The sequence below is a fragment of the Suncus etruscus genome, chromosome 5 (assembly GCF_024139225.1).
Source record: "Suncus etruscus isolate mSunEtr1 chromosome 5, mSunEtr1.pri.cur, whole genome shotgun sequence".
NCBI classification, from domain to species: domain Eukaryota; kingdom Metazoa; phylum Chordata; class Mammalia; order Eulipotyphla; family Soricidae; genus Suncus; species Suncus etruscus.
In genome coordinates this window covers 145,254,651-145,272,699 of record NC_064852.1, presented here as the reverse complement: position 1 = coordinate 145,272,699, position 18,049 = coordinate 145,254,651, and the positions used below count along the sequence as shown (strand labels likewise).

The 18,049-nt window shown below is 39.6% G+C and overlaps 1 protein-coding gene across 1 annotated transcript in view; it reads right to left on the bottom strand.

The window, feature by feature from the left end:
- The window catches only part of ANGPT1 (angiopoietin 1), a 272,220-nt gene that overhangs the window by 205,705 nt on the left and 48,466 nt on the right, over window positions 1-18,049 (bottom strand). The gene's annotated exons all lie outside the window — the stretch shown is intronic.

Genomic DNA, 18,049 nt, shown 5'->3' with positions numbered 1-18,049 from the left:
ATCTGGGTTCAACAGTTTATTCTTTAAAAATAAATACTTTCGGGCTGGAGCAGTGGCACTAGAAGTAAGGCGTCTGCCTTGCAAGCACTAGCCTAAGACAGATCGGGGTTAGATCCCCCAGAGTCCATATGGTTCCCCCAAGCCAGGACCGATTTCTGAGCACATAGCCAGGAGTAACCCCTGACCATCAAATGAGTGTTGCCCAAAAACAAAACAAAAAATAAAAATGCATAAATAAAATAAATAAATAAATAAATAAATAAATAAATAAATAAATAAATAAATAAATAAATAAAAACTTTCAGAGGCCAGAGCAGGGGTGCAAGACGTAAGTTGTCTGCCTTGTGTGTGCTACCTTAGGACGAACTGTGGTTTGATCCCCAAGTGTCCTATATGGTCCCCAAAGCCAGGAGCGATTTCTGAGCACATAGCCAGGTGTTGCCCCAAAACTACCGTATTTTCCGGCGTATAAGACGACTTTTGAAACAAAAAAGTCAACCGAAAATCGTGGGTCGTCTTATAAGCCGAGTATATCCCAAAAAATGTTTCAATATGCCGCTAAACGAAAATTGTCTGAATATTGCCACAAAATGAATTTTCCAACTCGATCCTGCACCAATCACTGCAAGGCTGCTCTGACCGCCTCTTTAACTCAGTCAATCCAAGCAAGCTTTTTATGTATGCAAATTAGACAATGTTCTGGACCCGAATCTACACTGTAAAAAGCCTGCTCAGATTGGCCAGAGTCAGAGAGGAAGTCTATTACAGTATAAACTTTGAACCTTTGCTTGTTGTGATTGGCTCACTGTGGTCCATACAGTTGCAGCACAGGAACGTTCTGTCTGATACAGTGAATATAGGCCTAATCCTATGTTTTAACTGCAAAATTAGGGGGTCATCTTATACACCCAGTCGTCTTATACACCAGCAAATACGGTAAAATAAATAAATAAATAAATAAATAAATAAATAAATAAATAAATAAATAAATAAATAAAAATAAAATCTTCCAGGGAATGACCACATTCAAGTTCAAAGACTTGGGACTAGACTATCAAAGAAAAATCAAGACTTTTCTTCCTAAGTAGTTAACTTCCAAGTAAGAGATGCATGTATTATGCAAGAAAATTTAAAAATTCAAGGTAATTTTTTATTCTGTCTCATGTATATGTATAGTATTTCAAAACTGAACGTTCCATTGTATTTGCATTTATGATGATAAGCAAAGGAAATATGACTCAGAGCATACCACATTTTTTAAAATCATGGAAACTACAGTTTTAGTGCTAGACTGTTTTAATTCAAAGTAACCCTAAGGTGTAATACAATTTCCTATAGTTTACAAAAACAAAATTCCATATGAATGCTAGAATCTCTTCCTCATTTCCATTGCTACAATTAAGAACATAGAAATTTAAATTGCATTTGCTATCACAAAATACTATGTTCAGGCTGGAGCAATAGCACAGTGGTAGGACATTTGCCTTGCAAGTGGTTGACCCAGAACGGACCTGGGTTCAATCCCTGGTGTCCCATATAATTCCCTGAGCCAGGAGTGATTTCTGAGCACATAACCAGGAGTAGCCCCTGAGATTCACCAGTGTGGCCCAAAAACAAAAAACCAAAACCCAAATACTATGGTTTTTCTGGTTTTGAGCCATTAGTTAAGTTTTACTATCTGTTAGCTTGACTCTTTCCATTTTTTGAGTTTCACATTTTTAAAGCCGTCTTGTGCTTATATGGACATTTTTTATTTAGATACACATTTCTTTCTCTTCTTTGCTGTCAACTTCAGCAACCTCTGACGATCTATTTATACTTTTCATTCCTGGGAAATTGAAGTTCATCTTCATTTATCATCTGCAGATGTACTTCTCATGCTACTTATTTCCTTTTTTCATTTCACTAATTATGTTAAGTAAAATAGAATGTAATGTTGACCCAAGAGGGTCAGCTTCTTAGACTCTGTGTTCATTTTCCGTCAGTCAACCAAGCCTTGAATTAAAAGTCTATGTTTAAAATGCTAGCAATAGAATAGGAATAAACCACTTTAGTTCATGCAAGAAAATAAATTCCTATTTCATATTTGTGGAAAAATATTTAAATATTAACATCTGCAAGAATAAAAATAGTGATTTATATATGAAATGGGAATTATCTACTAACTTATTTTAATAATGAGTAATCATTAACATTGTATGTGATTATGCCAGTCACAAAATTATTAGATTTATAATTTAAGAAATCATCCAATATAAGGAAGTTATTAATATCACCATTATTTTTCAGGGCAGAGTCTGAAAGTCACTGAGTTTAGTTGACAATCAAGGCCTGTCTTTATTGACTATTTTTCTATCAGCATATATTACTCCAATTAATGCTTGCCTTTTTTATTTGCCATTTCAACTGGCTTATTAGAAGACTGCATGTACTGTAGGTCAGAGAAAAAGTACAAAATGTAGAACACTTTCCATGCACTCAACCAAATCAAATTTTATTTCTAGCAACTAATATAGTCCCCAAGCACACTAAGAGTGATTCCTAACAGAGCCAGGAAAAGTTCTGAGCACTGCCAAATATGGGAATAAAGAGAAGCCAAAAGGGAGAAAGAGACAGAGTGAACGCAAAGGGAGAATGGGAGTAAGATAAAGGAAAGAAATGAAGAAGAAATAAAGGAAGAATGAAGAAAGAGAAAGAAAAAGAAGAAATAAAGAAATGAAGAACGATAAAGAAATGAAGAAAAACGGTAAGAAAACACAGGAAAGAAAAAGTAAAAAGGAAAGAAAGGAAAGGAGAGGAGAGGAAAGAAAGGAGAGAAAAAAGAAAGAGAAAGAGAAAGAAGAGAGAAAGTAAAAGAAAGAAAAAAGAGAACAGAGAAAGAAAGAAAAGTAAAAGAAGAAAGTAAGAATAAGAAAGAAAGAAAAAGAAAGAAAGAAAGAAAGAAAGAAAGAAAGAAAGAAAGAAAGAAAGAAAGAAAGAAAGAAAGAAAGAAAGAAAGAAAGAAAGAAAGAAAGAAAGAAAAAGAAAGAAAAGAAAGAAAGAGAAAGAAAGAAAATAAGAAAGAAAGAAAGAAAGAAAGAAAGAAAGAAAGAAAGAAAGAAAGAAAGAAAGAAAGAAAGAAAGAAAGAAAGAAAGAAAGAAAGAAAGAAAAAGGAAGAGAAGGAAAGGAAAGAAAGAAGGAAAGGAAAGAAAGGAAAAAGAAAGAAAGAAAGAAAAGAAAGAAAGAAAGAAAGAAAGAAGAAAGAAAGAAAGAAAGAAAGAAAGAAAGAAAGAAAGAAAAGAAGAAAGAGAAGAAGAGAAGAAAGAAAGAAGAAAGAAAGAAAGAAAGAAAGAAAGAAAGAAAGAAAGAAAGAAAGAAAGAAAGAAAGAAAGAAAGAAGAAAGAAAGAAAGAAAGAAAGAAAGAAAGAAAGAAAAGAAAGAAAGAAAGAAAGAAAGAAAGAAAGAAAGAAAGAAAGAAAGAAAGAAAGAAAAGAAAGAAAGAAAGAAAGAAAGAAAGAAAGAAAGAAAGAAAGAAAGAAAGAAAGAAAGAAAGAAAGAAAGAAAGAAAGAAAGAAAAGAAAGAAAGAAAGAAAGGAAAGAAGGAAGGAAGGAAGGAAGGAAGGAAAGGAAGGAAGGAAGGAAGGAAGGAAGGAAGGAAGGAAGGAAGGAAGGAAGGAAGGAAAGAAAAAGAAGGAAAGAAGAAGAAAGAAGAAAGAAAGAAAGAAAGAAAGAAAGAAAGAAAGAAAGAAAGAAAGAAAGAAAGAAAGAAAGAAAGAAAGAAAGAAAAGAAAGAAAGAAGAAGAAAGAAGAAGAAGAAAGAAAAGAAGAAAGAAAGAAGAAAGAAAGAAAGAAAGAAAAGAAAGAAAGAAAGAAAGAAAGAAAGAAAGAAAGAAAGAAAGAAAGAAAGAAAGAAAGAAAGAAAGAAAGAAAGAAAGAAAGAAAGAAAGAAAGAAAGAAAGAAAGAAGAAAGAAAGAAAGAAGAAAGAAAGAAAGAAAGAAAGAAAGAAAGAAAGAAAGAAAGAAAGAAAGAAAGAAAGAAAGAAAGAAAGAAAGAAAGAAAGAAAGAAAGAAAGAAAGAAAGAAAGAAAGAAAGAAAGAAAGAAAGAAAGAAAGAAAGAAAGAAAGAAAGAAAAAAGAAAGAAAAGAAAGGTGAAGGGGGGTGTATTCTGTTTATAACTGAAACCCAACAGCGAGCATATTTGTAATCATGGTATTTAAAGATACCCTTCTCATTTGGGCTATAAAAAACTCCTCAGTATACTCCACTAATACTTGATATGGAGAATTTGTATGTACCAGAATATGCCTGCCGTAAGAAACACTCAATAAGAATCAATAATTTGTTCTGGTCTACTATGGGGTATGTTATATTGCTATGGGGAGTGTTGTTACTACTACCTTAAAAAAATTGTGCGGCACCAAATCCATTTTTTTAAAGCTGAAGGAGAAAGAAGAGTTTTCTAAAAGACATACGTATATTTACAACCCATTGTATTTGAACAGCTATGGTTTCCAAACAATTGTCTAAGCGTGCAAATCTGGTTTTAATGGCCATTCTTAGAAGATGGGCAGAATATTTAATATGTAAGTAATTATGAAGTTGGCACAGTAGCTTTTTTTTTAAGCTCTTTTGTTACTTTGGTTAAACATGTTTACTTAAACAGATTATTAAACAAGATTAAAAAAAACTTTATTGCAGATTTTGTCTTGCAAATGCTTTTAATTGACAAGCTATGAAAGTTGCATAGATCATCAGGAATAATGAATGATGGCAGATGGATTGGAACAGTTACAACGAAGAGACGCAGGTTTCTTTCCATCTTGAACTTCAAACTATCTCAGTTCAATGAAATGTTTCCCCAAAGCAAAGGACTGATAATACACAGACTAATGTTTCTACCTACCAAAATATGCCAGACGTTTTTGCAGGGTGAAGGAGCACTCTCCAGCATGCTTTGAACTGCTTAACCTTAATCATTAGCTTTCTCTGCTGTCAAAAAGATTCCATGCTGTGATTGTTAAATTCAATTTAAAGTTGAGGGGGCCGGAGTGATAGTACAGTAGTAGGGCGTTTGCATTGCACATGCCCAACCAAGAACGGACTCTGGTTCTATTCCTGGCATCCTATATGGTCCCCAGAGCGTGCCAGGAGCGATTTCTGAGTGCAGAGCCAGGAGTAACCAATGAGCGCAGCAGGGTGTGGCCCAAAAACAAACAAACAAACAAATCATATTGAGACACAGAGACTTAGTATAGTAAGAAGGGCACTTGTTTTGCCTACAGCCAACCAGGTTTGTTCCCTAGGGACCAGGTATGTTCCTCTGAGTCCCGCCAGGAGTTGTTCTTGAGAGCCAACATTTACCTTGGTACAGACAGACAGATGTAGCTCCAAACTACCTCTCCAACCACAAATTCATACTTAAAAAGACTATTAAACACGATAAAAAAAACTTTATTGCAGATTTTGTCTTGCGAATGCTTTTAATTGGCAAGCTATGAAAGTTGGAGGGACAAAGTAATTGTGCACAGGTTCTGTTTTATTTTTCTTAATGTTCTTTGGCTGAAAGTTCAAAATTAAGGTGTCAGCAAGGGGATTTCTTCTGAGAATTCTGTTTATGGGTGATTGTCTTCCCACTGTAATTTTACCTTATCCTCTTTCTTTGCATCTTTGTTCTCATAATTAAAAATTAAAAATTAAAAAATAATAAAATTGTGTAAGAGTCAGAAAACAAAAAGAAAAGAAAGTTACATAGATCATCAGGAATAATAAATGATGGCAGATGGGTTGGAGCTAACACGAAGAGTTAGCCACTTAGCAAACACTGTGTTTTACAATGAAGGAATTGAGAAATTACATGAATTTTTTTCAATTATAATCCATGTTGAAGTTTACCTTAATTTTTTTTTCTCCTCTGACCCTTTTCTCCTCATCTTCATCTGTTTCTTTATAACCGCCATCTTGTTTTCTCTCTATATTTACCCATCTTTTGGGAGGGGAATTCACCTTAACTTCATTTGAAATATTTCAGTGATACTTCCTGATAGTTATATAGAGCCTTATTTAATATCACTATTGAAAATTATCATTCTTACATAAAAATGTAAAATGTCAGGTTCTAGGGCTAGAGAACTCACTCAATATGCTGAAGGACATGCTTGGCTGACATATGGACTGAATTCAAACCCCAGTACTGCATGATTCCCCAGAGCACCAAAACAAACAAACAAACAAACAAAAAACAACAACAACAACAGCTGCCCTCCTAACAAATAAAATAATCTAACAAAATAAAATATAATCTCAGGTTCTCAAAAAGTAAGTTCAGAGTAATAAAGAAGAAATCTTATTTTAAATAAGAAACTGAAGAGACGCCGGCCCGAAAGGCCTGCGCGGGTCCCTGTCCTTTACACGGGCGCCTAGCCCGCCACATCCCGTGGAGACCCCAGACGCCGGCCCAAGAGGCCTGCGCGGGTCCCTGCTCCTTTACACGGGCGCCTAGCCCGCCACATCCCCCGGAGACCCCAGACGCCGGCCCGGGAGGCCTGGGTGAGTCCCTCCTGCCTCACGCGGGAGCCTAGCTGGGCACATCCCCCGGAGACCCCAGACGCCGGCCCGAAAGGCCTGCGCGGGTCCCTGTCCTTTACACGGGCGCCTAGCCCGCCACATCCCGCGGAGACCCCAGACGCCGGCCCGAGAGGCCTGCGCGGGTCCCTGCTCCTTTACAAGGGCGCCTAGCCCGCCACATCCCGCGGAGACTCCAGACGCCGGCCCGGGAGGCCTGCGCGGGTCCTTGCCCTTTCACACGGGCACCTAGCCCGCCACATCCCGTGGAGACCCCAGACGCCGGCCCGAGAGGCCTGCGCGGGTCCTTGCCCTTTCACACGGGCGCCTAGCCCGCCACATCCCCCGGAGACCCCAGACGCCGGCCTGAGAGGCCTGCGCGGGTCCCTGCTCCTTTACAAGGGCGCCTAGCCCGCCACATCCCGCGGAGACTCCAGACGCCGGCCCGGGAGGCCTGCGCGGGTCCTTGCCCTTTCACACGGGCGCCTAGCCCGCCACATCCCCCGGAGACCCCAGACGCCGGCCCGAGAGGCCTGCGCGGGTCCTTGCCCTTTCACACGGGCGCCTAGCCCGCCACATCCCCCGGAGACCCCAGACGCCGGCCCGAGAGGCCTGCGCGGGTCCTTGCCCTTTCACACGGGCGCCTAGCCCGCCACATCCCCCGGAGACCCCAGACGCCGGCCCGAAAGGCCTGCGCGGGTCCCTGCTCCTTTACAAGGGCGCCTAGCCCGCCACATCCCGCGGAGACTCCAGACGCCGGCCCGGGAGGCCTGCGCGGGTCCTTGCCCTTTCACACGGGCGCCTAGCCCGCCACATCCCGTGGAGACCCCAGACGCCGGCCCGAGAGGCCTGCGCGGGTCCTTGCCCTTTCACACGGGCGCCTAGCCCGCCACATCCCGCGGAGACCCCAGACGCCGGCCCGAGAGGCCTGCGCGGGTCCTTGCCCTTTCACACGGGCGCCTAGCCCGCCACATCCCCCGGAGACCCCAGACGCCGGCCCGGGAGGCCTGCGCGGGTCCCTGCTCCTTTACAAGGGCGCCTAGCCCGCCACATCCCGCGGAGACTCCAGACGCCGGCCCGGGAGGCCTGCGCGGGTCCTTGCCCTTTCACACGGGCGCCTAGCCCGCCACATCCCCCGGAGACCCCAGACGCCGGCCCGGGAGGCCTGTGCGGGTCCCTGCTCCTTCACGCGGGCGCCTAGCCCACCACATCCCCCGGAGACCCCAGACGCCAGCCTGGGAGGCCTGGGTGAGTCCCTGCTGCCTCACGCGGGAGCCTAGCCCAGCACATCCCAGGGACCACGAGCGCCTGCGAGAGTGATTTGGGCAAGTCCCTTCCCCCAGGTGGGCACCTGGAACGGCAACTTGAGCAACCCAAATAGACGGGGGGAGATAGGGCCACCCTTCTGGACTCGCAGGTGACCTAGAGCAGTCCACCCCCCTGGACCCTGGAGTGGACCAGGGACTCCCCAAGGGCGAGGGCAGAGCCTGAAGGGTCGGACTGAGGGAACTCCTTCAAGGGAAACTTGGAGGGGGCAGAGCTCCATTGACTCCCAGAGAAAGGAGGGGGGATTGGGAGCTAGGCTCAATAGCGCCAGCAACCAGTGTGGCCAGGAGTGGAACTGCACCGCCGACAGAAATAAGGAGTAGAAAAGCAATAATACCCACTGCAGGAGGGCCGAACTCTAGGTAGCAAAGGGGAGGAGAAAGAGCCAGGTTCAACAAGCCCACCCAACAGCATCCTCTAGAATCACCTTCAGGAAGGGGACCAAAGCAGGCCGAAATTAGAAGCCACAGCACTCCAAAACACACCATTAAATACAAAGAATTATGCGTAAATCAAGGAAATCCATAATATCTGGAGACAACATGACAAACCCTATTAAATTTCCAAGTCCACCAAAACGCACAGATCCATGGGAAGAAGACCTAAAAGCGGTCATGAGGAAGGAAATGCAAGAATTACTAAAACAGATGAAAGAAACCCTAGCAACCGAGTATAAGAAAGCCATGGATGAAAGAATCAGCCAAATTAAAGAAGAAATGTCAAAGAACATGAGAGATTCCATACAAAAAGAAGTGAAGGATTTAAAAGACAAAGTAACAAGCCTTACAAGCAGAAACACAGAGTTGGAGAAGCACATCGAAGAACTCGAAGGAAAACTGCAATCAAAAAATGATCAAGAAACCAACAAAGAAATAAAAGGCAAAGCACTGGAAGGAAAAGTCCAATATCTAATGAATAAAGACAAAAGAAACAATCTAAGAATTGTAGGTATACCAGAAGGGGAGGAAATAGGGAAGGGGGAAGAACAGGTAGTCAGGGAGATAATAACAGAGAACTTTCCCACCCTCTGGAAAGACAATTCAGGACAAATCCAGGAAGTCAAGAGAGTCCCTAATAAAATAGACCCTAATAAACCCACACCAAGACACATAATAATCCAAATGGCAAAAAACAAAGAGAAAGAGGAACTCCTGAAAGCAATAAGGGAGAAAAAAAACCTCAAGTACAAAGGAAAAGACATAAGAATCAAACCAGATCTCCCATTTGAAATAATTCAAGCAAGAAGACAGTGGAATGACATATTTAAACGACTGAATGAAAGAAATTTCCAACCCAGGGTCCAATACCCAGCTAAACTATCATTCATATGGGAGGGCAGACTAAAAACATTCTCAAATATGAACGAACTTGAACTATTTGTGCAAACTAAGCCAATACTAAGCGATTTACTCAGAGACGAATTACACAATCCAAACCCCCGATTGTAACAACAACCACCCCACACAATACAACTGCACAACAGTCCTCTCTATCAATAATTTCCCTAAATGTAAACGGACTAAACTCTCCAATCAAAAGACACATAGTAGAGAACTGGGTTAGGAAAAATAAACCGGACTTCTGCTGTCTACAAGAAACACACCTACAGTTACAGGATAAGCACAGGCTTAGAATAAAAGGATGGAAAGTAATCATCCAGGCCAATGGAAAACAAAAAAGAGCAGGGACAGCAATTCTTATATCAGATCAAATTGTATTCAACCTCAAGAAAGTGATCAGAGACAAAGAGGGTCACTACTTACTGATCAGGGGAACATTAGATCAAGAAACACTAACCCTGGTCAATATATACGCACCTAATCTAGAGTCAGCAAAATATGTGAGGCAACTACTGGCAAACCTGGAGAAACACATGAAGGGAAATGTGATAATAGTAGGGGACCTGAATACTCCACTATCACCACTGGACAGATCCACCAAACAGAAAAATAGCAAAGAAATAAGAGCTCTAAATGAAAAATTAGAAGATTTAGGGCTGATAGACTTATATAGAGCCCTCCATCCCCAGAAAGCAGAATACACATTCTTCTCAAGCCCACATGGAACCTTCTCCAGAATAGACCATGTCTTGGGATACAAAGCCAACCTATATAAGACCACAAAGGTAAGGATCATTAGAAGTACCCTTTCAGATCACTATGCAACAGAGGTTAAAATTGATATCAAGAAGAAGCAATGGAGAAAAACTAATACCTGGAGATTAAATAACATGCTGCTCAACAACACCTGGATCAAAGAACAACTCAAGGAAGAAATAAAAAGATTCCTTGAGACAAATGACAATGAAGAGACAACATGTCAAAATTTATGGGACACAGCAAAAGCAGTAATTAGGGGGAAACTCATAGCAATACAGGCCTATGTCAAGAAACAGGAAAATAACAAAACCAACAGTTTAAAAGATCACCTCAAAGAATTGGAGCAACAGCAACAGAGAAATCCAACCACAACCAGAAGGCAAGAAATAATAAAAACCAGAGCAGAAATAAACAACATCGAAACTAAGAAAACAATACAAAAAATCAATGAGACCAGGAGTTGGTTTTTCGAAAAAATAAACAAGATAGACAAACCATTGGCAAAACTCACCAAAAAAAAGAGGGAAAACACCCAAATCAGTAGGATCACAAATGAAAGGGGTGAGATTACAACAGAACCCCATGAAATACAACATATCATGAGATCATATTATGAACAACTATACTCAACTAGGCTAGAGAACCCAGTAGAAATCGACAGATTCTTGGACAAACACCCTCTTCCAAAGCTGGAAAAGGAAGATCTAGAAAGTCTAAACAGTCCAATCACCTCAGAGGAAATTGAAGATGTAATTAAAAAACTCCCTAAGAACAAAAGCCCAGGCCCAGATGGATTTACAGGTGAATTCTATCAAACATTTCAAGAAGACTTACTACCACTTTTCCATAGGCTTTTCCAAACCATAGAAAAAACAGGAATCCTCCCCAACTCCTTTTATGAGGCTAATATCACACTCATTCCCAAAGAAGGCAAAGACACCACTAAGAAAGAAAACTACAGACCAATCTCACTAATGAACATAGATGCAAAAATTCTCAACAAAATCTTAGCAAACCGAATCCAACACTTCATCAAAAAGATCATTCATCACGACCAAGTGGGATTCATACCAGGAATGCAAGGTTGGTTCAACATACGCAAATCAATCAATATGATACATCACATCAACAACATGAAAGACCAAAACCACATGATCATATCAATTGACGCAGAGAAGGCGTTTGACAAAATCCAACATCCTTTCATGCTAAAGACACTCAGCAAAATAGGATTAGAAGGAACCTTCCTCAAGATAGTTACAGCTATATATGAAAAGCCTATAGCCAACATTATACTTAACGGCGAGAAACTAGAAGCATTCCCACTAAGGTCAGGAACTAGACAAGGCTGTCCACTCTCTCCACTCTTATTCAATATAACTTTAGAAGTCCTAGCAATAGCAATCCGACAAGAGAAGGGAATCAAAGGAATTCAAGTAGGGAAAGAGGAACACAAGCTATCTCTATTTGCCGACGATATGATGATCTACATCAAAAACCCTAAAGAGTCCACAGTAAAACTCCTAGAAACAATCAACCAATACAGCAAAGTGGCTGGATACAAAGTAAATACACAAAAGACAGTAGCGTTTCTATATACAAACAATGAAGTTGAGGAGAGAGAGATTAAAAATACAATTCCATTCAAGATAGTATCAAAAAATATCAAGTATCTAGGAATCAACCTTACAAGAGAAGTGAAAGACCTATACCAGGAAAACTTCAAAACACTTCAGAAAGAAATTGAAGACGATCTAAAGAAATGGAAGAACATCCCATGCTCATGGATAGGTAGAATTAACATAGTCAAAATGACTATCTTACCCAAACTTTTATATAGATTTAATGCAATCCCTATCCAAATCCAGACACAATTCTTTAAAGAAATAGAACAATCAATCACAAAATTCATCTGGAACCACAAAAGACCCAGGATAGCCAAACACATATTGAAAAACAAGAAGCTGGGAGGCATCTCCTTACCTAACTTGAAACTATACTATAAAGCCATAGTAATTAAAACAGCATGGTACTGGAACAGAGACAGGACCTCAGACCAGTGGGTCAGAACAGAATTCCCTGACATAAACCCCCAGATATACAGCCAACTAATATTTGATAAAAGAGGCAAGAATCTGAAATGGAACAAAGAAAGCCTATTCAACAAATGGTGTTGGTACAACTGGAAAACCACATGTAAGAAAGTGAAAATCGACCCATATCTCACCCCTTATACAAAAGTCAACTCAAAATGGATCAAAGACCTTGAAATCAGACCCGAATCTATAAAGTTTATCGAGAATAAAATAGGCAGAACACTCGAAGACCTATATATCAAAAAGGTCTTTGAGAATGGAGCACCAATGGCAAGAACTTTAGCATGTAATATAAACAAATGGGACTACATCAAACTAAAAAGCTTCTGCATGGCAAAACAAACCCTACTTAACGCAAGAAGACAGCTAACAGAATGGGAAAAAATCTTTTCACTCGACATATCAGATAAAGGCCTGATATCTAGAACATACAAAGCACTCAGAAAGCTGAGACCCTCAAAACCAAATAAAGCCATAAAAAAATGGGGAGATGAAATGAATAGACACTTCTCTGAGGAAGACAGAAGGATGGCCAACAAACACATGAAAACATGCTCACCTTCACTCATCATCAGGGAGATCCAAATCAAGACAACAATGAGATACCACCTTACACCAGTGAGGATGGCTCACATCAAAAATAATGGAAACAACCTTTGTTGGCGGGGATGCGGTATGAAAGGAACTCTCATTCACTGCTGGTGGGAATGCCCCCTAGTCCAACATCTATGGAGAAAAGTCTGGAGAGTGCTCAAAGAACTCAGAATTGAGCTGCCATTTGACCCAGCAATTGCTCTCCTAGGCATATACCCCCAAGATGGAAGGGCATTCATTCCAAAATACGTATGCACCCCACTATTTATTGCAGCACTCAGTATAATAGCCAAATCGTGGAACCAACCTCGATGTCCAACAACAGATGAATGGATCATTAAGATGTGGTACATATACACAATGGAATATTACATGGCAGTCAGAAACGATACAATCACAGACTTTGCAGCAACATGGATGGACTTAGATCATGTTATGTTAAACGAAGTAAGTCAGAAGACAAAAGATAAACACAGAATGGTGGCACTATTCTGAAACACCTAGAACATATAGTTTAAACACAACTAATACCTAACAATCAAATAACAGGGTTTAACAGGGTAGAAACTTCGAACACTGTAATACTCAACATATACGTGGGAGCAGTGTCCAAAATTCATGAAAAAGGAGCAACACAAACACTTGACAACACATTATACCACAAAGAAAGCAGCAACAACAGAAACAACAGCATTAAGAGAACAGGTAAGTAATCAGACTTCCAAAACAAAGGCCCACAATAATCCCTTAGAGTTCGTATACAGGAACACAAGTATAGAACACCAAGGGAAATCACGACTGCAATGGCAGCATACCATAGCACTATGTTTTAATGCCTTTATCTTACTATATTTTAAATAACCTCTCAGCTTTTCTGTCCACAGGCGCCCTTGGATACAAAGGGCGGACAAACTAAGATGGCAACTCGGGATACCACACGAGATACCATACATAGCATGCACTACGAGAGGGCCACGAGAAAACTCTCTAACATATACTTTATCTCTAGGTTATTCCTTCTTTTAGGAATTGAAGCAAGTGACCAGTCAGACCACCGAAGCAGTGCCTGTGATGTACAGACTTAAACTACAGGCTCTATTCTTCGAACACATTCAACCTAACCAGCATTCCCTTGCTATTCTCCCCTCTCTTCTCACTACTTTTTTTTTTTTTTAATTCTATTCCTCTCTTTACTTTTTCCCCTTTCTCTTCTCCTTTTCTTTCTAAGGTATTTTCTCTTTCCTCTCACTGCATACCCCTCCCATATACCTTCCCCTGTCTCCCCTCTGGAAATCCAACTATCCCTTCACCCCTCAATTCCATCCAGATCTCCCACCATATTAAAACTCTTCACCCTCAATCCTTAATCTATTAGGCATCAAGGCCGACCTCCTACCCAACGAAACAGTACCCAGCACCCAGGCGAGGGGACACCCAGTCAAACCCACACCTCGTCTCCTGCAAGAAAAGACAGCCAACTCCCTGCGGACTCATGCTGTGCGGCCTTCCCTACCAACTCCCCCTAACGTGGACTGTTTCTTGAAACCGGATCTAGGTCCAAAAGTATCCCCAACGCAAGAACTCTTCCAAGACCTCCCTGCCACAAATTTTTACCAATCTGAAGAAGGTCAGGGGGTGGGATAGGAAGATGCCTGGGAACCCACACACCACAGGAAACACCCAAAAGACAATGGGAAAAACTGTACCTCCAACATAGGCGTAAGACTGGTAATACACCACCTCTTTACCTACTCTCCCCCAAATGTAAGGTAGTCTTTTGCACCACTTTGGTCCCTTAAAAAACCTCACTAACTCACCTTAAATTTTTTTTAATTTTTTTATTTTTTTTAATTAATTAATTTATTTTTTAAATGTTTGTCCTACATATACATTTGTGAGCGCATACATTTTTATTTCCTTTTTTTTTTTTTCTTTTCCTCGCTTTTGGGTATGTGACCTGTTTCTGTTATCCCCTCTGTCCACCCACAAATACACAGACATTATAATGTAGCACCACTTCCCCCTGCAAAGGCACACCAAATAAAGGGGAAATCTTACATATAAAAAAAAAAGAGCTCTTGTCTACTAGAGATGGGAACTCATAGTTGTTTACAAAACAGGGATATCTCCTACCTTGAAAATATGTCATGTGGAATCAACTTAGACCTCAGATGATCAGATACCATTCATCCAGCCTTGAACCCTGGATCCCAGACATAGAAACGGCACAGTTCCTCACAACAGTGGCAAGAAACAAATCCCAGCCGGGACTGCCTTAATACTGCGGGGTCAACAACAAGGGCCAACTCTAACATGATTTCCTGACAATGAGGAAAATCTGAACATCCTGACCTCAGAGCAGATTAACCTACCTTACCAGCTAACGACAAGACACAACCAGAAGTCTCGGCACCCTTTGGTAGGTCCAAAAGCCAAGATCGTGATTTATAGTTGACTGGCTGCTAGAACTACAACCAGACGGTATACATCTTGGGACCAAAAAAAAAAAAAAAAGCCCTAGTTTAGGGTTTGAACTATGACCTGCACAATAACCAGGATCCCCAGTCCCAAAGGTCCGGCAGAGAAAATTGTAACGGAACAGGGCTTTTGGAAGCACAAAGAAAGATGCTATCCTAGGTGCCACCCTAGGATCAGGGCAAAGACCAAGATCACCAACCACAGAAGATGGTTTAAAATGATACGGAGGTAACAGAACCTCTAGAACCACAAAGACTGACTTCATCATAAGTCCCACCTCAGGAGCTGTGCAGATACTGAGACCTCTAAACACAGAACAGAAGTCTTCCACACACCAAAAAAAAAAAAAAAAAAAAACCACCACCGGGAGAGTAAAGGCTCCTGAGCAAAGTCTAGTGTTGATCCCATGACAGTATGCTCCAAGGACGGAGAAACCCCATATCTCTTAGGCCAAGTGAATTCCTTTTCGAATGACCCCAATATTTACTGTGCCAGGGCAGGAGGGAAAAAATAAAAATACAAAAAGCACAAAACCTTGGTTATTATCTATATATTTTTTACCTCCATTTATTATTGTTGTTATTATTTTTATTCACCTATCTATTTTGGTCGATTTCTCTGTTTGGGAGTGATTATTGAAACTGTCCCCAACCATACTTATATTTTCTCTTCCTTTCTTTTCTTTCGTTATGTGCTATGCCATGTTTCTCATTTCAAGACCATGGTGTGTTTTTTTTGTTTGTTTGTTTTTGCTTGTTTCGCTTTTTGTTGTTTGTTTGTTTGCCTGTTTTTTTTTTTTTTTTTTTGTGGTGCTTATCGATACAGCTCAAGCCCTCACTAGATATTTGACACTTCTTTTGGTACTGGTGGAGTGTTTCACCTTCTTTTTCTCCATCTCTCAAAACGATGATGAGAGCCTCTAGAAGGATTCCGCCCAGTTTCGGGGTATTAGATCCTTACCCCAGTTTATTACTTTTCTCTTTTTCAAACAAAACCACGCAACTTGAACTAGCTAGTCCTGCCTCCAGTTAGAGGGGGAACTAAGGGAGGCATCAAGACCAAACAGGTGCAAGACTACTAAGTTGTGGGTTAGATAAAGAGGGGACCACATATTCAAGCCGACCTGGGATGAGGGAAGAGGAAATGGGAGGTAGGACAGAAATGGAGGTGTAGGGAGGACAATTTGGTGATGGGAATCCCCCCTGATTTTATGTAAATATGTACCTAAAATATTATTGTCAACACTATGTAAACCATTATGATCAAAATAAAAATTAAAAAAAAAATAAATAAATAAAAGAGATCAATGAAAAAAAAAAAAAAAAAAAAAAAAAAGAAACTGAAAAATATGTTTCATATGGTTTTGTAACTACTTATTAAAGTAATCTTTAAAAGGTGGTTAATTCACTGGAAGACAAAATAATCAACTATTTATTTTACTATTTACATGAAGATCAACATGATAAAAAAAGTGGAAGTTATGGCTATCACAGAAATGATCTGATATCTTCCTTTGAAGTTGGTTGACAAAAACTCTCTCAAACACAAATCCATTCTATGTGGCATTAAATATGTAAATAAACATGTAGCTTTGGCGAAAAAGATATTAGTCTTATGTAGATGAAAATAGTCATCTTGAAATGCTATCAAGGTTTGCAGAGGAATGGATTAATAAAAGCAACTAATATGACAGAATGGTTATATGATATATCTTTCTCAAAATAGCATATATTTAACTAACAAAATGCAAAATTAATTAAACTTGACCTTCAAATACACTATAATTACATAAAATGATGTATATTCAGTCTATTGTGTATTGGCATATATGTAAATATATAAAATATATCTCTATATATGTAAACTTATATAGTCTATTGTGTAGTGAAGAACACTGTTGAAATAGTGTTTATAAGCTAAATAGTAAACTTTTATAAAAATAATCACATCATCAATTATTTATGAATAAACAAATTCTGGATGGATATGGATGTTATTCACTTGTGCTTACAGGCCACTCAGAAAACTGCCAGTTATTTTGAAACTATTAAAATAGATTATAATACAGCCAATGGAATTAAAAACTAAGAGTTTTAAAGTCAGAAACACTTTAGGTCAAACTATTTAACTTTGTCTAATATTATTCATTTTAACCTTATTATCCTGTCAAACAGATGTACTATTTTCATATTAAAAACATTTCAGGAGACTATAATTAACAAGACATATTGTATACTTTAAAGATATAAAGAAAATAGATGTTTAGCATAAAAAAGAAAATCTGCAATTTGAGATGATTGTATACCAAGGGGCTTTATTATGGCAACTATCTCAGAAAATCAGCATATATCAAGTCATAGTGGAAGTTTACACAATGTGATATGTTAATTATGTTCTACTATAAATTGGGAGTCACGTGTTCAAGATTTATAAGAAATAATTCATGTTACAACCAGAACTTAAATAGAATCAACAAATTTTATTTGCTTTTATTTGAGTAAAGCAAGGATACTACTACTCTTGTGAAGTTTAATAGCTATGTTCCATCTATATTTATAGCCATCAGGCTGTTTGATTGGACATGTTACACAGATAGATATGTCAAATTGTGCAGAATGAAACTAGGGGAAGAACTGGATTCCAATTTAAACCAACTATGGAGCTTACCTAAGAAAATATTCATGATTAAAATCTACACTTAAAACAAAATAGCACCTCAACTATACATAACAGCTCTGAAGTAATTAGTCAGTAAAGGAGTTGTTTGAAAGACAGTCATATAGATGTATTCTATACTCTGCAGAGTGACCGTGAAATTAAAGAAAGAATACAGGAAGACAGGCTCACCAGGAGTCCTTGAGATGGTTTGGTTAAACAAGGCAAGAACCACCCTAAGCCTATGGAAATGCAGATA